This window comes from Rhinolophus sinicus, chromosome 15, assembly GCF_057876585.1.
Source record: "Rhinolophus sinicus isolate RSI-liver-muscle chromosome 15, RSI-T2T, whole genome shotgun sequence".
Lineage (NCBI taxonomy): Eukaryota > Metazoa > Chordata > Mammalia > Chiroptera > Rhinolophidae > Rhinolophus > Rhinolophus sinicus.
This window is the reverse complement of record NC_142515.1, coordinates 24,494,919-24,519,556: the sequence shown is the minus strand read 5'-3', so window position 1 is coordinate 24,519,556 and position 24,638 is coordinate 24,494,919.

Genomic DNA, 24,638 nt, shown 5'->3' with positions numbered 1-24,638 from the left:
ACCTGTGTCGTCTTAGTGGCATTATCATGCAGTTGCAAGGGCCAGATATCTCCATGTCCGTTATCCACATGTGGCTTTGGGTGGGTCACTTAACCTCTCTGTGTCTCAGTTTCCTAATATTAGTGCTTACCTCCAATGGTTGCTGTAAGTATTAAATGCTTTTAAAATGGTGACTGGCACATAAGTATTCAGTTAATGTTAGCCATTGGTGTGATTGTGGTTGTGGTTGTTACCTGCCTCCAGAACTGATATCCCAGATTTGGTCTGGGCACCTTGGCCCCTACTTCCTACTGAAGATACAATGCCCACTGCCTCTCTGAGCATAGTCTTATATAGACTATGCTAGTTCTGGGCACATTCTTTCTTTAGCTAGAACTTATATTTCCTTTAGTCATAAAATACAAACAATTTAAGTTTCTTCAGTTACACCTACAATCAAGTTGGGTCTCCCTGAAGTTGCCCCTCACCCTAGGTTACTTTGATTGGATTTGGGGTGTTCACATATTCTCCTGGGGCTTTTTTTTTCTGAAAGACTTTACTTTTTAAAGAGCACTTTTAGGTTCGTAGCAAAATTAAGAAGTACAGACATTTCCCATATAACCCCTGCCCCAAATGCGCATAGCCTCCCCCTTTATCAACATCCCCCATCAAAGTGGCACTTTTGTTACTCTTCATGCACCGTGTTACACTGACACGTCATAAACACCCATAGTCCACAGTTTACATTAGGGTTCACTCTTGGTGTTGCACATTCATTCTACAAGTTTGGAGAAATGTATAATGACATGTATCCACCATTATAGTATCATACAGAGTATTTTTACTTCCTGAAAATCCTCTTTGCTTCACCTAGTCATACCTCCACCCCCTCCACCCCCCCGTTGGGACATTTTAAAGATGGCCACTCCCATTCCTAAAAACTGGATCCAATCCATTTTTATCCTCAGAGTGTGCCTCTCAGCCCAGTAAACTGAACACACATCCTTTCCCCATCCCAGGGTTCCAAATCATCCATTCCCCAGGGAATTCTGAGTCCCACTGACAAGGAAAGGTGTGAATTGAGTGCATATTGGGTTGATCCCACAGAGACAGATGTGCCCTTTTCAGCAGTAGCCACTCTGAGCTTAGTCCGCCCAGGCTCCAGGCAGCGGCTTGTGAAACTGAGGAAATCCTGTCCTTGAACAGCTGGGACCAAGCCTTTTGGCCTCTACTAAGACCTGTCCTCCGACACTGGGTTCAGAGGAGCACGGTTCTCTCAGTGTGGGGCTGAGCATGCTGTCACTTGGGCTTGTTGGGGCTCGAAAGGGCTGGTCCCTTCCCTCAGCGGAACCTCACTGCAGGCCCAGGAAAACTTGAGGCTGTGCTATTTTCATTCCTGGCTATTATTCCAAGACAATGAATTTCTTGTCAGCAACAGCAATTCTTTGTTATTGAAAGATGTGCTGCTGACAAAGTTTCCATGAAAACCTTCCCTTCACCTCTGACCTTTGCCCAAAGGACACTGTCCACCCCCTCCCACTGCTCCCTCTGGGTACACCCAGGTGGCAGTCACCATGTTGGCCATAGCCAAGTCCTATTGTACTGTTATTTCCTTAACATTTTGCTTTAACATTTGTGCTCCTTTTTCTCTCAAATAAATTAATTTGCCACAGATATCAGGAATATCTGTGAAATTACAGATTTAATGAGCTGCATTTTTCTTAATATACATTAAAATAAATACATAAATAGTAAACATTTTTGAAGTTTTCCCATGAATCACCTAAAAGCACCCTCACTGTGTGACTGTGTGACCCCCACCAGTGGTATCCCACCCCTGCCACAGGAAACCCCAGCAAGGTCTGTAAACTCCTGCTCACCCATGTTGTCACTGTTGACTTCTCTCCCAAAGACCCGGCAGCATGTGCCCTGTGGGCGGCTGTGGCAGGAAGGGGCGGGTCTGTTCCTCTTGGATTTCCTTCCTGTCTGGTAGAGAGAGACCCATTCTTTTACTGATCAATGATGAAAACAGGGTGAGGATTCTAAGTGCCTCACCTCCCCGGGTAATGAATGATGTGGCCAGACAAAGCCCAGGGGCATCAAAGGCAGATGGAAGCTGGTGGCAGCTATGGAGAGACGATGGACAGACATATGACTCTTCACAAACGTAATTGATGGATAAATATTTGCCTCTTTTTCACAAAGAACTTGAGGCAGAGGATAGATGTGGGAACACAAAGGCTGTGTGGCTCCTAGCTCCATCAATTACTAACCTTGGGCAAATCCTTTCTCCTTCCTGAACCTCAGTTACTTCCAGGAAAATGGGACTGATGATATTTAGTTACACGTGTCTTACCTGCTGTCCAGGCTACAGGGAGGATTGAATGAGCAAAGGAAAGCATGGCTGCTTTACAAACTCTAAGGCAGGCTCCTCAACTATGAATGCACTTTGGAATAACCTGGAGAATTTTTTTAAAAAACAAACCCAACAACGAAAACCAATGCTCTAAGACCCACACCCAGACATTCTGAATTAATTGCTCTGGAGTGGGTCCTGGGTATCTGTATTTTTTATGTGCTTCTGGTAAGTCTAATATGCAGCCAATATTGAGAACCACTTCCCTAGAGCTGTAACCAGTATAGGAGCCACTAGTTATTTGTGACTATTTAAACTTAGATTAATCAGAATTAAATAAAATTAAAATTTGATTCCTCAGTCACACTGTCTGCATTTCAAGTACTCGGTAGCCACATGTGGGGAGAGGCTTCCACGTTGGTAGTGCAGACACAGAACATTTCCATCATCACAGAGAATCCTATTGCCTCCTAAGGTGCGCTCCGTGGCCCAGCAGTGTCTGCATCACTTAGAACTTGTTAGAAAGGCAGCATTAGGCCCATGCCCAACCTACCAAATCGGAATCTGGATTTTAATGAGATTGAACAAAATCTCCAGGGTTTTTGCTAAAGTTTGTGAAGCACTGCCCTAAAGCATACCTTCCACTCATTCATTCTTTCAGCCAATGTTTATGAAATGCCTGATGACAAATGATCAGGGGAAAACCATGCAGCAAGGTCTACCATCCTAGCTGCAGAAAACAGACGTTAAGCAAGAAAATCAACAAACTCATTTCAGAGTGAGAAAAGTAATACAGGGGAATATGCTAGAGAGGTACTATGGGGGCAGGGCGTCTACTTTAAATAGGTGTGGGGGAGGCTCAGAGAGCATCTTTCTAAGGAGGGGACATTTGAGTAGAGCCTGAGTGACAAGGAGGTGACCAAGGGAAGGTGGGGGGATGGTGTGTTCTGGACAGAGATAATAGCAAGTAAAAAATGTCTTGAAAATAGGTTGCCAGATTTAGCAAATAAAAATACAGAATGCTCACTTAAATTGAAACTTCAGCTGAACCATGAATACTTTTTAGTGTATCCCAAGCATTGCATGGGACATATTTACACTAAACAAAGTACTGTGGTTTATCTGGAAATGCGGATATAACTAGATAGCCTGTATTTCATGGAGATCCTACCTGAAAGAGGACCAAGAAGGGGAGCCATGCTTGAGGGACACAAAAAGGAGCAGTGTGGCTGGGGCAGTGAGGAAGCAGGGTGCCATGAGGAGGGGTTGGAGGGGCCCTAATCTGGGACTACACAAAGGCAAGTTTTAAAATGGTCACCAAAGGACTACTGACCGTGGCTGTTTCTTCCCCTTGAAATAGCATTGTTCAAATTATTGGCTTTACCTTCCTGCAACCCTATGGTTTCTGGGAAGGGCTTCTTGGAAGATGAACAATTGTCTGGGCTGTTCGGCCTGAGTGGTGCATGGGGAGACCTCAGGCCACGGGTTGACCTGCCTGAGCATAGCGTGCGGTATACATTGTTTGGTCTGAGTTTTTAAGTGCTCTTTCCCTGTTTGTTTGTTTAATTCCTGTGCTTTTGTATGTGATCCCCTATAAATCTCCCTCTCCTTAAGGACTATGTTTGACAACTTCATTTCCCCCCAACTGGAGACATTTCCCCTGCTAAGGGTCAAAAAGACTGATTACCCTAAACTGAGCATTGGAGACACCCTCAGAGGACTCACACATGACGCAGAAGTGCATGATCCGGCCATATTAATAGAAGAATGCAAGGAGAGCAGATCTGAGCCCAGAAGCAGTGACATCCCCTAAACCCAACTGTATTCCTGTCGGAAAGTAAACTCCTGACCCCTTCAACGACTAATGTGTGGAACCTCACAATAGAAGAGGTCATGAAAGTGATTCTCTCCAGACACTTTAGTTTACATGTGAGGAAAATGAGGCCCTTAGAAGACAGCGATTTGCTGAAGGACCCAAAATTGATGATGGGGCTGGGACCCGAGCTCAGAGCTCCCAACTCCCTGTCCAGTGCTCCATCCACCCAAGTTGGGCTTGATGGGGGTGGGGTGGGGTGGAGGAATTGTCTAGGGACTTGGGAAGGGCTGCAAAACAGCCGCTGACTCTCATAAAGTGCTTTAACACTTACAGAACACTTCCCTACATTATCTCATTCGAGGCAGGTACAATTTTCATTTTGCAAGTGGGGAAGCTGGAGCTCAGAGAGGTTAAGTGACTTGTCCAAGATCACACAGCTGTTAAGTGCCAGAACCAGGAATCAAACCCAGATTCAAGCTCCTTTGTCTGTTTTCAACATAACCTGGAAAAAAATGGACAAGGAGAGAGCAGCATGCTGGCCCCCGGTGTTATCACAGATCAAAGGCAGGCAGATGCAAGGGAAAAGTGGCCTGAGAAGTCAGAAAGAAGACTGCTTGCCTGGAGCCATGTTGGGCCCTTTACATGAACAATCTCCTTTAATCATCACATCAAATTTATGAAAGGGGTATCAGCATCTCCACATTTCAGTTGAAGAATTGAGGCCCCCAGAGGTTAAGTAGCCACCCAGCTGGTTAGTAACAGAGCTAGGACTTGAATCCAGATCTGTCCAACTTGAAGCCTCAGCAGGTCCGCACTGGGTTTTTTCTTTTTTTTTTTTTATTAAATTTATTGAGGTGACAATTGTTAGTAAAATTACATAGATTTCAGGTGTACAATTCTGTATTACATCATCTATAAATCCCGTTGTGTGTTCATCACCCAGAGTCAGTTCTCCTTCCATCACCATATATTCGATCCCCCTTACCCTCATCTCCCACCCCCCACCCCCCACCTGGGTTTTTTCAATCAGTGAAAGTCTGCAGGATGAAACTGGGCATGAGGGAGGCATAGAGCACATGCAAGGGAAGGACCAGGAAGGCTCACGTGTACACTGAGTGGTCCTGGCGTGGCAAAGCCTGGTTTCGTTCTCCATGGCTGGCTCCTCTACTCTGTATGCAAATACTGTCTCCGAAGCATTAGCCAAACCCCCTCTCTTTTTACATCTAGATTTGCTCGGGCGGCTGAACTTTGCTTGCCTGCATTGTGGGTAGGCCCCACCTTACAACTGCAGTGTGCTGGTCCATGGCTGCTCTGACCACACCTAACAAGCCCTCCTTCCCGCAGAGCTGCTCCCCTTCCAGAGACCACCAGCGTTAGGCAGGAAACAGAGCTGGGTTGCCTTGTTTTCATGTGAGAACTTGTCCCATCTTGTCTTGCCTCCTTCCACCCACCTCCCAGCCTCCTAATTTTGTTTCCAAAATAATTGTGTGTTTTTCCCCAACCGAGGGTTCCTGATCAGGCTACTACTGGGGGAAATTCCTACCAAGCCTCCTTTATCTTTTATGCTCAGCCATCCTGTTTTTCTGTTGCTAGAGGCAGCATCATTGACAATCTAACCATTTGCCCCACGCATAGTAGGTTCACAGAAAGTCTTTCTGTCGTGAATTGACAGACAGCTCAAGAGAGTAAGAGGTGGAATTACTCTGAAGGGCTATCATTGCTAATGTTTCTCTTGTTTAGACATCTTTGGGGGGGGCGGGGGTGGTGGCTTAAAGAACAGAACTTTGTTTCTCACAGTTCTGAAGGCTGGATGTTCATGATCAAGGTGTTGGCAGGGATGGTTCCTTCTGAGGCCTCTTCCATTGGCTGGCAGGTGGCCGTCTTCTCCCTGTGTCTTCACGTGGTTGGCCCTCTGTGTGTTTAGACATCTTTTGTAGCTAATGAATTTCTCAAACCTGGCGTCTGGGACATTCCTCAGCAGCCTCCCCATTAGGCCACTCACTGGGTGACCCTCTTGTCCCCTGGGGGAATGCTGGGAATCGGCACATCTGTTCAGGGGTTCAGGGAGCCCATGTGGTCCGTGGAGCTTGCTGCCCACTGGCCAGCTGCCACGTTGCTTCTTATCCTCACCCTTAGCAAGGGTCTGCCATCCCCCCAGAAAATGAATGAAAACTTAAGTCTGAGGGACTATAACTGATGTAGTTAGAAAATGTAACTAATATTTACCCCCAACAGTAAAAAGCCAACATTTGGGGCATGTGGATGGAGGGTATATAGGGATACTTTGTATTGTTCCTGTGAAATTTCTGTAAATATCTCAAAATAAAATGGTAGATAGATAAACAAAATACGTTTTGCAAACAGGTTGAGCAAGTGAGCAAGAACATGGGGGACAGCATGGAGCAGATAGAAGCAGGGAGCAGAGTGATTAGATGAGGGTTTGGGGGTCGGGGGGAGTTGGGCTGGCATCTGGCTTTCTCACTTTAGAGTTGTCATACATTGAACAGTTACTTAACCTCTTCAAATTCCATTTCCTTTATCTGGAAAATGGGAATGTTAATGTTGACCCACCTGGAACATAAGGAGATTGCATGAGATAATGCATGCAGGGTATTTAGGAACATGCCTGAGATCAGTAAACGGTAGGAAGACGGCAAAAAGAGACACAGAAAGGACAAAGTCCTCCCCTTTTCCAATCTCAGTGATTTCTCAGTTTCTGCCATTTAAGATCCTGGACCCCACACCAGAGACCCACCACACTGTCTGTCGTGACCAGCCCCTGGCTTCAACCTGCAGTTGCCTATGTGGGGAAATAGACCAGGGCTGCCTCCAACAGAATGTTTCCTGACATTCCTAATTGGCCATCTTAAAGGGACAGCAGGAAGGTGCTTATGAATCCTTCTTAGCTTGTGACCTCGGGGCCACAGTCTTTCATTCATTCATTCGTTCATTCATTCATTCATTGAACAAAACTTGACTGAGTAAGAGTGGAGGGAACCATGAACCAGGCACTGTACTTCGCATGGGGATGTACCATGGAATGAAACTGACTTGGTCCTTGCCCTCCAGCTGCTTACATTCTACGAACTAGCCTTTCCTTGTAATTTTCTCTGCCATCCTTCCTTGGCAACACCCAGCCTTTCACTCCTCCAGAATGCAAAACTTCCATTACTGCAGCTTGCAGACAAGTCAGGCTCACAGAGCCGCAGTAAGAAGGGCATATGACAAGACATTGGCAGTTACTGGGCCTGATCATTCTTTAGCTGCAGCCCTTGGATATAATTTGGCCTTGAGAGTTTGGGAGGAGCTAAGGGTAGCCAGTGGTGCAAAGCTGAAATGGCCTTATCTGCAAATACTTAAACTCCAATTGGCCTCCCCACCACCCCAATCCATGCCCACTGTATTTTTTTAACCTAGTCTCTCTCTTCCTTCAATGTCTACAATCCCTATCAGTCTGAAACTCTTTTTCCAAACAGCTTTCCTTTTGTAATCATATATGCCCTCCCTTCCACTGCCCCCCCCCCATCCTGCCTCACCTTCACCCTGCCTCTCCAACGAGGGTCAGATACTCATCCAACACCACCTAGAGTTCTTACTTCCTGGCGTCTAGATACCAATCAACCACAAAATTAGCACCAGCCTCTCTATGTGGCAATTCATTTTTTTTTTTTTTTTTTTAAGGAAACTGGAGTAACAATCCAAAGCACAATCCAAATTGAAGGAGGAAGAATTTCATTTTTCTATGCTCTTTCAGATTTACAACTATTTTAGTAAGCTTTTCATTTGTGAAAACTTTACATTGAATGTTCTAAAAAAGGAAGTATTTTTTCCCTTTAGAACATCATTTCAATATTATTTACTGAGAACTGCCTGTGTTTTATAACCTATAAAGGTGTATATATTCTTCACAAGTAAGACCTACAATATACAAAAACATATGACTAAGCACACACTATAGGAGGGACTCCAGTGAGTTCTCTATGGTGAGATACAATTTCAGAGACTATACAATTGTGGTGAGTGTGTGTGTGTGTGTTCAAGCCAAAAATAAGATATTTACTAATTAGTTTCTGAGTTTTAATCATGAAAATTAAGTCTCCATGAAGCCTGGAAGGAAATAAAAAAGAGCCAAGGCTCTGGACTCAGACACGTTCCAGGTCTTACTTTCCCTTCCACTATGTACTTGCTTGTAGAATTGGTATAAAAGTTAAAAGAGATAATGGATATAAATTGATTACCACAGTGCCTCAATAAATGGTAGCATAGACTGCTAGCTGTGTGCTCCCAAATCTATTCTGCTCTTCCTTTTAGTAACGTAATCCTGATTTTTATCTGGGCATATAGACTTCCTTGCAGCTAGGTGTAGCCATGAGACTAAGCCATGAGTTCTGAGCAGAAGCATTGCATGGGACTTCCGGGAAATCTCCCTAAATAGAGGAGAAACTCTTTGTTATCCTTCTGCCTGTTATTGGTCTGGACTGTGGATGTGATGGCTGGTGCCCCAAGTGCTATTTTGGAGCATGAGGAGGGCACACCCTGGCGATGTCATTGCAGAGAGCAAAGCTCTTGGTTCCTTGATGAGAAGGGATCTGCCAATCCAGCTCTGGACTTCCTGAAGATTTCTTTTCATAAAGTATAAATTATTTTTTCTCATATTTAAACCATTATTTTTCAGGTGTTAGTTTCTGAAAGTGAAGCTAATCCCAACTAATATACTATAATTATTATTGTCATCGTTATTTTATTAGCCCTAGCCCATAATCCTGCTCTCTCACAGATCCCCTCTTTAGGCCATTAGAAACAACCTAAATGTCATCAATAGTACAAAGAATTTTGCCTTGGTTCTAATCTCTGTTTCCAGCCCATTCATGCCTTTAATGTACGGGCACCCGTGTCCTCCTTGCCCCCTCGTGGAATGCATGGCATGCCCACTGCTTTCCCTCCTTTGTTTCCCCCACTTTCTGTATTCCTGATTCTAGGTCTTTCTTCACTTTCCAAGACTCTTCTTGAAGAATTCTCAACTGACTGGGTGGGACTGAACCACCCTGAAAGTGGAGGATTTGGACTAAGTAGCAAAAAGAGGAAGCATTCCAGGTGGAGAAAAGAGAAGCAAAAGGAGAAGTCACATGGAGCATAATGTGGGGAGTGGAAGGGAAGTGGCTGAAAGTTTCCTACCAGTGCTGAGGTGGTAGGAAATCAGATTGAATTGAGAAGGGGGTTGGGACCTAATTATGGAGGGTCTTCAAGGCCCAATAGAGGAGGCATTTGGATTTGATCCCAGAGGAAATAGTCATCTCAAGTTACAGAGCAGGGCAGTGACACTAGGCAAGTGATGTTTGCAAAAGAATTAATCTGGCTGAAGTATGCAAAACAGATTGAAGGCAGGAAGAGCCTGGAGACAGGGAGACCAGTATAAATCTTCCACCCAGTAATCAGATGGTCAAACATTGTCAACAGACTTTGAAAGGGGCCGTATGAAACATCAAAATTAAAGTGTCAGTGATTTCAGTTAAACAGAATATGAAGCCTTAAACAAAGTTTTTCCCCAGAACTTCTCACACAGAGGAAGTAGAGAGAGCTTCCAAACAGAGAAAATTGGTTCAATCCTTTTGGAAAACAACTTGGCACTATGGATCAGGACGCTTAAGAATGTTCACACCCTTTGACCCAGTAATTCAACTTCTGGGAATGCTAAGGAAATAATCCAAACTAGAGAAAGAAAAAAACATATGCATGAAGATCTTAATCACAGCCCACGTGATAATAGCAAATAATTAGAAACAATCTAAATGCTGAGCAATAGAAGGACGGTTATGCAAACCGTGGCTCTCACTTAAATATTACCCGGTGATTAACTCAGGAATAAGACCAGGCAGATGACATGGAAAATGCCTGGAACATAATTAGAGGAAAGCAGGATACAAAATATAGCGAGTGTCTATCACACAACAAACACCCTGAGTGTAGACAAAACTGGACTGAAAAGTAATATTCAAAATTACTCCCAGTTGTTACATTAAATTGGAGTGACTATAGATTTTGTTTCTTTTCTCTTAAAAATTATTTTTCTCCGCTGTGCTTTTGTTACATCTATTTTTTTTTAATTTTTATTTTTTTAATTGGGGAACAGTGTGTTTTTCTAGGACCCATTAGCTCCATTTGTCAAGTTGGGTTTTTTTTGTTTGTTTTATTTCAATCTAGTTGTGGAGGGCGCAGCTCACTGGCCCATGTGGGAATCAAACCAGCGACCTTGGTGTTGTGAGCACCGCGCTCTAACCACTGAACCAACTGGCTGCCCATACCTATATTGTTTAAGTATAGGGAATGTCAAGGAGAAGTCTTACTTTTCAATCTATTCACTCTGAATTGTTTGACTTTTATAAGAATGTATTAAATATGTATGTCTTGTATGTTTTTTTAAATAAATGATTTTGCAAACATCATATATATATATACATGAATGTAGGAAAACCATGAGTCTTGCACATGTCATCACAAGCACAGATACTTAGATTCATCTTCTCGCTATGATTTTTTTTTTTAAGCTATCGGCTTTGGAGTGGGGTGGGGGGCTGAGTTTATTTTATTTTTTTACTTAAATTTTTTCCAATTCCAGTTGACATTCAGTATTACATTAGTGTCAGGTGTACAACAAAGTGGGTAGACATTCCTATAACTTATGAGGTGATCCCACCGATGAGCCTGGTACCCACCTGACACCACACATAGTTATTACGTTACTGACTATATTCCCTGTGCTCTACTTGACATCTCTCTGTGTGGGATGCCTGAGTTTAAACCCCACCTTAGGTAGAGGACCGTGGCTAGGTCACCTGTGAAGTAGGGAATAATGCCCTCCTGGTATAATTATTCGGGAAATCAAGTGAGAGAATATAAGAAAATGTCTTAGCACAATGCTCTGTATTTAGGAGACACACAGTAAATATTGATAGCTATGATTTTCTCCATTCTGTTTTCTGCCTCTTGCAGGTGGGGAGCTATGAGTTTATGGGGTGACTGTCTGAGGAGAGACACAGAAACCCTGAGGAGTTTCTTTAGCCTCAGCCACCTGGTGTCCCTGTGGTGCGGCCTCTCCCCACTCTGAACCCACTCTTCCCCACTCAGGCAATTTCTGCTCCTCCATCTGCCTTTGCAAAGCATTTCCCTCTGCCCAGACCACACATTTGCAGCAGTGTATGATGAACTAATTGGACAAGACAAAGTTTATTTTCAAAAGGCAGTTTTAATTTCCATATACTCAGCCGGCATGTATTTAAGAATGGTTTTATGTTTTTGACATTTAAGTTGGAAGATGAAGTGGCCTTTGTTTGCCTAAATCATTCTGTTATACCTCCCTTGAACTCAGTTTTTCTTCAAGTCCCAGTTTCCAGCCCTGCTCCAAGCTGCACAAGTCCCTTTGAAGGACGTTACATGATTTTAAAGGGTCGCTGAGATTAGGAGAGAGACGGAGGGGGAAGAAGGCAAAGATGGCTAGGAGATAACCTAGGGCAAAGCAAATTCATGCTACAAATGATTTGGGGGCGGGAGGAGCTGAACAGCACCACTAATATCCCCAACATCCTGCTTAATAAAACTTTCATGCTCATCCGTATGTTCCAAGTTTCTCAAGGACTACTTAAGTGGGAATCCATTCAAAACCTTATTAAAGTCCAGGCAAATGAGGTTTATTGGCTCTCTGTGGTTGGCTAAATCTGCGATCTGTCAGGGGATGCCACATATTGGCTCTCAGGTGTCCCCAGCACACCGGGAACTGACACTCCAGGAGGAAGGAAGAGTCTCCTTCTTTCCCCACACTGAATTCTGGTCTTGAACCAAGGATGTGATCAGTCTGGGAATAGAAACACTGTACATGACCCTTGGACCACAGATTCTGCTCCTCTAAGAAGCGGGAAGCCAAGGGGGATGGTCACGTGAGAAGACAAAGCTGGGCTGGGACCGTGTTCCCATTCCCTCGCTGCTGCTGCTGCTGCTGCCCCTTTTGCCCCCGCACTTACTTGCTTGGTCATCACCCAGTTTCATTTTTTAGTCCGTGATCCTGTGACGTGAGCTGACTTAGAACAAAGAGAGGGACTCTATCTTAGGTGCTGTTGTATTCCCAGCACCAGCCACCCTCTAGATGTTTCGTCCGATGAATAAATGAGTGTATGCCTGTGGGAACAAATGAAGAACACTACTTCCCATTCACTCCCACGCCTCCCTGTTGCCCTCTTTCCATGCCTTACCTTCCACTGGCAGATGAAAGTTATGGCTACTCACTGCCATGTGTCAAACCATCTTTCCTTGTTACCGATTTTCGAAAGAATTATGACTTTAAAGGGGAAAAAAAAGAACTAGAACGTCATTTAAATGCAAACAGGAAATCTAAGTTCTGTAACCATGTGGAACAGAACTGCTCAGGGAATTGCTGAACTGTGTGTGGTGCGAGGAAAAAGTCTATGTTATCGAAATAGAGAAGACAAGGAGGGGAGGATAGAGGACGGGAAGAAAGAAAGGAGAAAGAAGCAGAGAGATTGAGAAAGTCATGTGAGTTCTGGTCCTGTAGCCCTGACTTGGCTACTCACAGCTTTGTAACTTGAGCCTCAGTTTTCCCATCTGTAAAATGAGAGGTTGGACTGGATCACTGGATGACTTTATGAGTGTCTCAGAATCACACGCAGGGGTGCTATGAATCATGCAGATCCCTGAGCCCCACCCCCAAAGACTTTGGCTCTGGGCTGGGGCCCCAGGAACCTTCACGTTTAACAAGCCCACTTGCAGTTGTCCTAAGAGCTCACTTTAAGAAAACAGGACCCCATGGCCTCAGAGATGATGTGGCTCTGAGTCCTCCAGGATGAGACTCTGGAACTGGGAGGTGAACCAGTATTCTTCATTTCTTGGGGTAACCACGCTGGGGTGTGCTTTAGCTCTGGTTTAGATGAGAATGACTCATTAGTAAGTGCTTGAGGCAAAGGGAATTGTACATCAGCATTTTAGAAACCAGCAGACTCTCTCAAGGTAGCTTTTGCCTTCCATTGTTAGGACTTCTTAAATGGGATGGGGTTAACAGAGGCAGACTGTCTCCTTGGCTGTACTCACGCATGTGGAGATGGGTATAAACAGTACCTACCATCAGGGGTTGCTTTGTGCATTTTCTAAGTACTTTCCCCTATGTGACCTCATCTGATCCTCATGGCGTAGACTATCATCCTCATTTCACAGACGGGGAAACTGAGACACAGAGGCTTCTTGCCAATTTGTATACTGGTCTTAATTCAGACACAGGGAAAGAACTTAGATCTCCTGATTCCAAGTGTAATGATTTTCCCAGTGTACCATCTTGCAGTTAACTGTGTATTTAGTAAACTAAAGGACTGAGGAATTATTAGCCATAAGTTTCTAAAACTTCCAGAACAATGATAAAGTTCCAGTGTGGGCTGAGATGACTACTCTAATGCAATTAATGATAAAAAATTCTAAAGAGCCCTGGGCGTAGTCTGTGCAATCCAGTCCCACAGTGACTGGATATAATATGTATTTGCATACATGTGCTTTAGATAAAAGATTCAAAGGAATATACAAAATGGTAACAGTGGCTATCTATGAGTAGTAGAATTATAGGTGATCTTAATTTTTTCTCTGTACTTTTTGTATATTGATTATATTCGCATTTTCCATAATGAGTCATTTTTCCTTTTTTAATCAGAAAACAAATCCATGTAGCACTTCTCTGTGTTTATAGATACTTTAGACTTTCTAAGATGTTTTTGCATATTTGTTATTGAATTTCATTATCACTTTGTAAGAAGTACTCTGAGCAGGTATTATTTTATTATTCCCGTTTACAAGAAGTAACATCCCTAGTGTCATACCACATAGCTTATAAAAAGTGGACTGTGAAATAAACCCTAGTCTCCCAGCTACTTTGAACATTTCTTCCCACTTTGACCTGTGTGTATGTTTGTTTGTTTGTTTGTTTGTTTGTTTGTTTGTGAGTGAGCTCCGGAGCGCTCTGCCCCGTCACATACACACTTGCCATCTTGCCCTCACTTTCACACCCTCTGGGTGGCTGCCTAGTACGAGGAAGCTGAAGGTCGGTCTTTCCCCTGGGGTTCCATCCTCACAGAGCTGGGAGCGGCCTGTGGCCCTCGGTGGGGCAGATGTCCTCCTGTGGGTGGGATGGATTTTTTCCCTTAACATGGGGTCTATTGAGACAGAAGCAGCGGTGCTGTGCTGCAGGGCTCCGAGGCCAGGAGGGAGAGAGGCAGGTGTCCCTTGCCGCTTGGGTGAGGGTGAGCTGCTCTTGCTGTTTCAAGGTTGACCCGGGCACGGCCCATGGCATGAGGCTGGACTCTAGGTGGCCACTGGATGGGAGATGTGGACATTGACACTGTGTTGTGCTTCTCCGAGGACGCCACTCTGCCCCGCCCAGGGGCTGACTGTCAAGCGCTAGGTGTTGGTTTCTTTCCTTTCTATAATCAGTGAGCAGTCCCTGGGCCACAGGACTGTGAGCTGAGTCAAGGGAGGAGAGGAGAGGCAAGACGGTGGGAATGAGAGGGCCTGGCATCTACCCAGGCGTGAGTGACTTGGACTCGTATAGCTTCTCTATACTGGTTCCCTGATTTTTAAAATGGTAATGAGGTTCACGATATTAACGATACCTTCCTTGCAGAAGTACATTGATTCACTTGCTCAATGGATTACGTATTATCTATTGTGTTCCAGATCCTGTTCTAAGTACCACTGGGGAAAGAGACAGAGAAAGGGCCAGTTTTTATTTCGGGAGACAGACAATAAGCAGATACGTAGATAATAAAGCTCAGACGATGAGTGTGATAAGAGAAATAAAATGGAGTGAAAGGCATGAAGGGGTAAGGAGGCGATTTTAAATAAGGAATTCGAGGAAGACTTTTCTAGGGAGCTGAGACCAGAACAGAGACAAAGAAGCTGTGAGAGAGTGAGCTGGGTAGCATCTGTGGGAAGTCATTCCATGCAGAGGGAACAGCAAGTGCAGCAGGATGGGGTTCAGAGAAACAACGAGACAACGGCCCATCAAATCTGAAGGTCAGATGTGAACAGAAGGACCTTCGAAGGTGGCCTCTCTTCACTGGCCTTTTGACCTTCTGAGGATTAGCAAATAAGAGAGCAGCCACAGAAAGACAAGTATTAAACTTGACATTTCTAAAGGTCCTGGGGTCCCCTTCTTAAGCACCACCAGGAACAGGCAGAAAGGGAAAAAAACACTTTCTTCAGGCCTCTGTGGAAGCCAGGAGCACCTTACATTTCATGATTTGTTTACATATCAGTATCTCCCTGGGATGTGACGTCTGTTGGCAGGACTGCCTCTCACTCCTCAGGGTTGGAATCCTGGTTCTGTTTTGTACTTGCTGTGTGAGTTCCGGCAAGTATCTTACCTTTCTGAGCCTCAGTTTTGTCATCTGTGAAATGGGGGTATTTTAATAGCTAACTCACAGGGCTGTTGTGAGAATGAACAGGGCCCAGCATAGAATAAGTACACAATTATAAAGTGCTCATTGTCAGTGTCCACATTCCAGATGTCTGGCATATAGTAAGTGCTCAATACATTTTGTGGAACGAAAGCTCTAGGAAAAGAAAATGCTGTGTGAAGAATTTTATATTCAGAGCTGCTGCTCTTGGGAGGGGATGTGAAGTGCCCCTGGAAGGGACACAGCCATCTTTCTTAGAACATCTATCAGACAGGCAAGCTAGCCAAATCTGAATCTAACTCCTTGCTCCGGAGCCTATTTTAATGTATTGTTCTCAGATGGAAAACCTGTCAAGTCATTAACTTGATAAGAACAGATACAGTGCCTGAAACTAAGAAGCCGCCCATTTGCTTCCCACCTTGGCCTTGTCTGTCTTCCATCTCCTGGACGTGGAGCCTTCCCCAGCCCTCTCTGGAGCCCTGTGTGGGGCTTGTACTCGTCCCACCCCACCCCTGGTGCTTCATGGTAGCCATCTCTGGGGTTTGTGGAAAGTGGTCTTAGAATCAGGTGAGCCAGGCAGAGGATAAAGCAGAGATCTCAGGATTTGCCAGATGCAAAACATACTTTGAGTTCACATGTTCTGAAGATGAGACCAGCAGGAACCATCTCGATTCATAATTACCCATGTAATCGTGCGTGTTAGAAAACTTGAAACAAGGAGCTCATGCTCTGGGAAAAAAGAGGATTTGAGGGGAAATGGGAAAAACACCTTAAACGGAAGAACTTGTTTGTGTGGCCACAATCGGCTGTTGGCTGGAGGCAGCTGGGGAGTGAGAGCAGATTCTGAGTGACTGACAGGAGTGTCTGTGGGACACGGCCTAGGAAACGGCCTCCCCACAGATCTCCTCCTTGTCTGCTCTGATCCCAAGCAACGGTCAGCATTTTGTCTGCTTTCCTGAGGTCCAACTCTGTCATGAAGAAATGATGGCGACCTCGAGACCCTGCCCTCACTCTGTCTCCTGAGCAGATTGAATGTATCTTCTGCCTTCTGGCAGCTGAGTCCCTGTCTGAGTAAGGAGTGGGCGCAATGGAGTCTTATAAGAGATGGGGACGTGATCAGGAGGGCGAGTCCTCTTGCCATTACCACTGCTTCCATTCCTTGGACACTTTGTCCAGGCAAACCAGACTCAACTGAGTGACCCTGAACAAGCTCAATTACTAACCTTTGGTAAATCAATGCCAGGAATTTGGTGTGTTTAGCTGAAGTGGGCAGCAGATCTAGGTCAAAGTGACGGTTTACACTTGGATGACTCTGTTAACGCTTTGTACATGAAATCAGAGTGAAAGTGAGGTGTAAGGCTCACTGACCTACAGGTCCAAAGCGCTGGCTGACAGTCTTTGGCGGTGTGGCTGTTAAGAGCCTGAACCATTCTCAGTGTCTGTTTTCTCATCTACAAAATGGGGATTATAATTCCTGCCACACCTAACACACAGGGTTCTGTGAGACTCCCATTTGAGCAGATTTACAACTCATGAAAGCAAGTGTAGCAAGTACACAGCCTCCCATATGTTTCCCTCATAGTGGTTGTAAGGCTTACCCAAGCAGTTAACTCAATGACCAGCCCGTAATGGACACTCCATAAATCATTATAAGTAATTCTCATTGTTACTTGTAAGAATCCTATATGTGCAAATGTGATCTTAGACCACAGAGCCATATACAATGTAAATTCTTATTTTCATCTTTTATGGACCTGCTAGCATGTAGGGTTAACACACGATTGCTCTCCTGTCTGTCCCAGCTTGGGTAAATATCTCCCATCCATGTGAATTTAGTAATCCCCCTGCCATCCTCTTTGCATTTGGCGGCTCCCCAGTTCTGCCCTATACAGTCTCTTCCTCAAACATCATTCTTATCGCTCAGTCTCTCCTGACTTTTTATAGGCATACGACCTCAGCACCCTCCAGTTTGGTCCAGCCATCTCATCCTCATACCTCTCTTACTCATTCCTTGAGCCATCAGTGCAGCATGGAACACTCTTGCCTCTTCTCTCTGCTTTCTTCAGCCTCAACCTTCCTTCAAAATCTGGATCAACTCCTTCCTTTAGGAAACGCCCTCTGATTTACTCACTCCGCCCATCACTCAGCTTGTGTGGGTTCCGTTTGTGTTCTATGATTTTGCTTTAGTCCACCCATGACTTTCTAAACGTTATTTGAGCCACGTGGCAGGGACTTAGGTCTTCTGTTTCTTTTGGATTGCTGGCCAGCCCTTAGTGAGATGTGCTGTACAGAGGAGGCATTCCAGGAAGACTACCTGCGACCATGAGGTCCTCACCTCATTATCTGTATTCCTCGGCCTCTCTTTCGCAGCAGAAGCTCCTGGAGAAACAGTGCTGCCCTTCAATGAAACATTCTGTGTCAGATGCCAGGGTGGGTCCCAACCTCCCGCCACACCCAGGGAATGCTTTCAGCTGGTGCCTGCAGGGGGCAAACCCTGCATGACTCACAGCTTCCCTATTCAGGTATAATTGCTCTTATTCTCCAATTTGGCAGGGACCTTGCAGCCAAAAGAAACTCATGCAACGAGTACCTTAGAGCCTTGGGTCAGTGTCTCTGTAGCAAACCGAGATTTTTCTCCTTGTTTATTTTTCTGTGGATACCTGTAGGCAAATGCAAGGATGTGTCTCCCCCACCCGCCTCTGGGTTGGTTCTAGGCCTCCCCGAGAGGCCCACAATCTAAGTTATTTGACCTGATGCCATATTGTCCCTGGTAGGGAGGCACTTAGGAAGAAAAAGCAATCCTGAGCTTGCTTCAGCGTGCAGACTTGCTCTCAAGTTTTCTTTCTCTCCTTTGGTTTCTGTTCATTTGGTGTTTGTGTGTGTGCTTGGCACTGGAAATATAAGATAAATAAGATATCTGCCCTACCCCACTGACGCGAAGCCTCTAAGAGGGACCCTGGATTCCTGCTCTTTTCTCTTGCTCCTCTAAACTTTTTGAGAGGAGCGAGAATATTTTGAGAATATTTTGTAATTTATGGATTTTCTCCCCAGAAAAAAATGCCCACATATCCAATAGTCTGCACAAAACTTCAGGGAGTTTAGTGGATGAAGCCCATCCACAAACCCCACAGGCCCTAGGTGAAGAATACTTTTGCTCTTTAAAAAATCAACAAGGAGGAAGGGAGGAGAGAAAACCCCCCAGAATAGAATAAAAATTAAAAAAAAAATTGAACCTAACTTTATTTCAAACAAAAAACATTACCACACCAAAAGGAGAGTAAACAAACAAATAAAAACTAATGAACACTGAGTTCTAGTTAGAGTTTTTCTATAATGGTACGGGTTAGCAATTCTGAAATACTTTTAGCGTACTATAGAATTGAGCAAATGAGTAAATATACTGGGGAAAATGGGAGCCACTTCTTGCTAGTGGAGAAAAGAGTTACAAATATGGAGAAAGGGAAGACTACAATGAAACCGATATTGAATTGGAACTGGAAATAACTGTATGAGTTTATAGTTGTGTGTGTGTGTGTGTGTGTGTGTGTGTGTGTGTGTGTGTATAAATAAATTAAGATATAAATATTTATTTATATTTCTTAGTTCTGTCTGTTAAAGGGCTTAGAAGTAGATGCCCAGGAGCACTGAGTACACATGGCACCCAGATCTTAGTTTCTAAACACTGTACCATTCTCCACTAAAAGGAACCAAGGCTCCTTGGAGAAATTGCCTGTTTTCAGGGCTGAGAGAGGGAAAGCATAAGATGAGCCAACAATATCATGTTTGTACCAGAAAGCAAAGAAGTGCTAAAAAGACAATGGTGATATGTCAAAAGTAAAGAGGAATCAGAAGGGGCTCCATTGGTCAAATCTGGGACAATCTACACATCAAAATAAACAACAATGGTACTATTCCCATAGAACAGTAGGAATAAAATAAGAATCTATGAGCTCATACTAATGTAAATAACTAAGAAGGGAGAGCTCTCTCATAGCAGAACGTCATCTAGTAAATGTAGAAGAAATGATGAAGTTAGAATATAATCATTGTGCAACCATTGCAGTAATAATTGACACAGACAAGAATTATCAATGGATGCTAAAACTGGGAAGTTTGACGAAGAACAGGCTATTTACATAAACTGAAAGCACCGCCCTACAAATTACTTGTTATTTACAAAGGGAAAAATTAGTAATTCTACAGTGGGTTAACCTAGTGAACACAACCATAAACATTTAACTCAAGTAAACAATACCAATAAAGATATAAACTGACGTCATGTGCCTCTTGGTATGATGCTCTGAGGACTCAGTATCATTTCTATGGTACGCCTGTCAAAACTTCATATCCTGAGTCTAATTATGAGGAACCATCAAGCAAAACAAATGGAAGGGCATTCTATAAAATAACTGGCCTATAATCTAAAAAGAAAAGAAAAAAAAATCAAGCTCATGAAAGATAAAGGATGGCAGAGGACCTGATCTAGATTAAAGAAGACAAAAGAGACGTGACTAGTAAGTTCAATGTGAGACTTGAATTGGATGCTTGATGGGGGGGCGGGGGGGATAGCCATAAAATAGGACACTGGTGGAGCAATTGGTGAAATTTAAATATGGATTGTGGATCAGATAATGTTTTTGTATCAATTACATTTCCTGATTTTGATAAATGTGGTTATGTAAGCAGAAGTCTTAGGAAATATCCAGTATTTACAAATAAGGAAGGCATAAATAGTTCAGAAAAAATATGTACGTGTGTGGAGATAGATTAGATAGAGATAGATATAGATAAAATGATGAACACCTGGGACAAAATATTAGCAATTAGAGAACCTGGGTAAAGAACATAGGAGTGTTCCTTGTACTTTTTTGGGTGGTAACTTTTCGTTGTGAAATTATATACAAATTAAAAGTAGAAAAAAAACGTTTGCACTAAACTGGAACTCTCATACATTTCTGGTGGGAGCATAAATTGATAGAACCACTTTGGAACTGTTTGGTAATATCTACTAAGGCAAAACATATTTATCCCTATGACCCACCAACTCCACTCTGACGTTTTTACTCAACAGAAAAGAGTGCTATGTTCACCAAAGGACAGGTGTAAGAATGTTTATAGTAGTAAAAACTGGAAATAGCCAAAAACTAGAAGTAACCCAAATATTTATCAACAAGAGAATGGATAAATACATTGTGGTATATTCAAACTACACAGCAATGGACGAACAAACAACTACATGCAACAACATGGATGAGGCTTAAAGATATCTGTTAAGACAAAGAAACTAGACACAAAAAAGTGTATACCATATGAATCTGTTTTTATGAAGTTGAGGCACAGGCAGAACTAATTTATAGTAATAGAAGTCAGAACAGTGGTTACTTTGAGTGATGGTGTTAACTATGAGAGGGAGCAAGGAGCCTCCTGGAGTTTTGGAAACATTCTCTATCTGTTAGTTACACAAGTGCTACTGTGTTTCCCCGAAAATAAGACCTAGCAGGACAATCAGCTCTAATGCGTCTTTTGGAGCAAAAATTAATATAAGACCCGGTCTTGTTTCACTATAATATAAGACCGGGTCTTATATAATATAATATAATATAATATAATATAATATAATATAATATAATATAATATAATATAATATATAATACCAGGTCTTATGTTAATTTTTGCTCCAAAAGACGCATTAGAGCTGATTGTCTGGCTAGATCTTACTTTCGGGGAAACACGGTACATATGCAAAAATTCATCGAGCTGTGCACTTTACGTTATTTAAGCATTTTATGTGTGCTATTTTAAAAGGGTTTTTAAAAAGAAAGGGTACTTATTCTAACTTACATCTTTTCTATCCACTCTATGGCTTTAGCTATAACTTCTATACAGTTAACTCCTAAATCTATATTGCAGATCCCAAAAATCTACTCAGGCCTTAAACACATGTCCATAACTATATTTATTATTGCTCCCCAGAAAACTTGCTTTCCTTTCCAAAAATGTACAATCCACCCAAGATGACTCCAGTCTGTAACCCTAAACACAACAGGTCACCAGGGACCACTGATTCAGCGTCCTGTCTAGCCCTGCAGTTTGCCTCTTCCTCTCCTTGCCATCAGTGCCTTTGTTCAGGCTCCCGTAATTTCTGCTTGGGCCCCATCAGCCTCCTCATTGGTTTCCCTGCCTCCATTCCTTACGCTCTCTGTCTTAGCTTCCCAAGGCTGCTGTAACAAAATGCCACAGATTGTGTGGCTTAAAACAATAGAAATTTATGCTCTCACAGGTCTGGAGGCTGGAAGTCTGAAATCAAGGTGTCGGCAAGGCCATGCTCCCTCTGAAAGCTCTAGGGAAGACTCCTTCCTTGCCTCTTGCAGCTTCTCCTGGCTACAGAAATCCTTGGCATTCCTTGGCTTGTAGCTGCACCATTCCACACTCTGCCTGTCTTCACATGTTTTCTTCTCTTTGTGTCTCTGTTTCCTTTTCATACAAGGACATGAGTCATTGGATTGAGGGCCCTCCCTAATGCCGTATTATCTCATCTCAATCCTAACTAATTACATCTGCAAAGACCCTATTTCCAAATAAAGTCACAAATAAAGTTCTAAATGGACATGAATTTTAGGAAGGACACTATTCAACCCACTACATTGTCCCTCCACAAAGCCATCCCCTAGCTGCCAGAATAACCTGTTTATTAATAACAACCCAAATCTCACCACAACCCTCTCTGCATTAAATCCCTTGGTGATTCACCATCGGACCAATGGAAATTAATAAAGGAAACAACTAAAATTGGAGTAGGGAAGACTTGTAGAAGGAGCTCTCATGCCCTCCTACTCCTCATCAATTACCCCAAACAGGAAGAGACATACCTTGCATCTCCAGCAGAAGGTGTGTCTACCATCCCAGCAAGAGGAAGGAAGATTTTCTTCTTGCCCAGCAACTAGCCTAGCCAATGAAAAATGCTGTAGCTCAGCCAATGAGAAGCCATCGTCAACCTGAACTCTTACTTTCCTCCAATGGACTTTCATTTTTGTTGCTGTTGTTAAATGACTTCCTTGACCCATCTTCTTTCCTATAAAAGCCTTCCATTTTGTATAACTCATAGGAGTATCTCTGTGCTTTCTAGATGAGTTGCTGCCTGACTCATGAATCATTTAATAAAGCCAATTAGATGTTCAAATTTGCTCAGTTAAATTTTTTATTTTTTTTAACAGACCAGATGACAAAATAAAACCCAGATTCCTTAGCATTAGGGAATGAGCTCAAAAAGAGTTTGGCTTCTGTCTTCAAGGAATTGATAATCTAATTGGGAAACAATTGATAATGCAATACAAGGGAGTGAATAGTGAGTGTAATGTCTTAGTTATGTGGCACACTAGTAACAGCAAATGCTTAAATAGTGCCTACCATGTGCCAGGCCTGGTTTTAAACACTTGCTATGTATTAGCCCAGTTAATCCTCACAAACAACCTTATAAGATAGCTTGGCACATGGTAGGCACTAGTTAAGCATTTGCTGTTACTAGTATGCCACACAACTACACATTACACTCACTATTCACTCCTTGTAGATCTAGCCAGACAAGATAGCTGTTGTTATTACTTCCACTTCACAGATGAGGAAACTGAGGTAAGAGGGGCTACAAACTTATCCAAGATCATACTATAACGAGTAAAGAGTAATGTTGGGATTTGAAATCCATAAGGCCAGCGCTGGAGAATGTGCTCCTAGTCACAGTGCTACACAGTCCTGAGGACTTCACACCTGATTCAAAGTGAACATTCTGATTGCCACGAGCATTGAGACTTGAATCCGATTGGAATTTCCCACTGCACAATTGCCACACTGGCTACTTATTTATCTCTGCTATCCATTGGACTTTGAGTTCTTTGGCAGCAGGAGCTGGGTCCAGTTATTTCATTCATTCATTCATTCATTCATTCATTCATTCATTCATTCAACAGTTTTTGAGTGCTGGCCTACTATGTGCCCAGCATTTTTCTAGGCCCTGGTGAAATCATAATGAATAAGAAAGGTAAAGAAAACATTCGCTCTCATGGAATTCCGGTTGCAAGGAAGATTGGTGCTAACACAAGGAATAGTTAGAAGAACATCATAGTAACAAATAGTGGTCAAGTTTATGAGAAAATAAAATAAAACAGGGGGACATGAGAGCAACTGAGGGCATCTTTAGATTGGGTGGCCAGGGAAGACTGTCTGAGAAGGTGACATCTGAGCCCAGACTTGAACTATAAGAGGAGACCCACCATCCAAAGATTCAGGCCAAAATGTTGTAAATAGAGGAAACTGTGACAGAACACAGGACTGGGCAAATCACTTACTCTTCTAAGTCTCAGTTTTCTCATCTGAAAATTGGGAATAATAGCCTCTCCTCTCAGTATTGTTGGGGGGACTGTGTGAGAAGTAAGTGAGACGAAGGAAGTGAGGGGCTTGGCCAACAATGGTGCTCAATAAGTGATGCTTTCCTCTTGTTACATGTACGTGCACTTATATCCTGCATCACTCAGGGTTCCACCAGAGAAACAGAACCAGTAAGAGCTGTATCTGAGTGTGTGTGTGTGTGTATACATATACATACACACGTACATATGTACTATATACATATTTATACACACACACACACTCTTGAGCAGTTGAAGCTGCAGTCCAAGGTGGAATTTCTTCAGGAAACTTCAGTTCTGCTCTTAAGGCCTTTCGGCTGATTGAATCAGGCCCACCACGGTTATCTAGGATAATCTTTCTTACTTAGTAAACTCTTCTGACTAGCTTTCAGGATGTCCATAACCTGACCCTCCTTGGGTGACGTGACAGCTGTCTTAATATTTCTGAGAAAAGAAAGATTAATCTGATTACATGCTGCTGTAGCAGGCAGAAGGAGATTATAGGTGGACATTATAGGGAGACCTAAGTGCCTCAATGGAAAGAATTGTGTTTTTTTTAGTGTGTGACTGTGGGTGGCAGGAGGTAACAAAATACTGCACATCTAGTCTGAACATCAATCGTGTTAAGTTTCTGGTAGTTC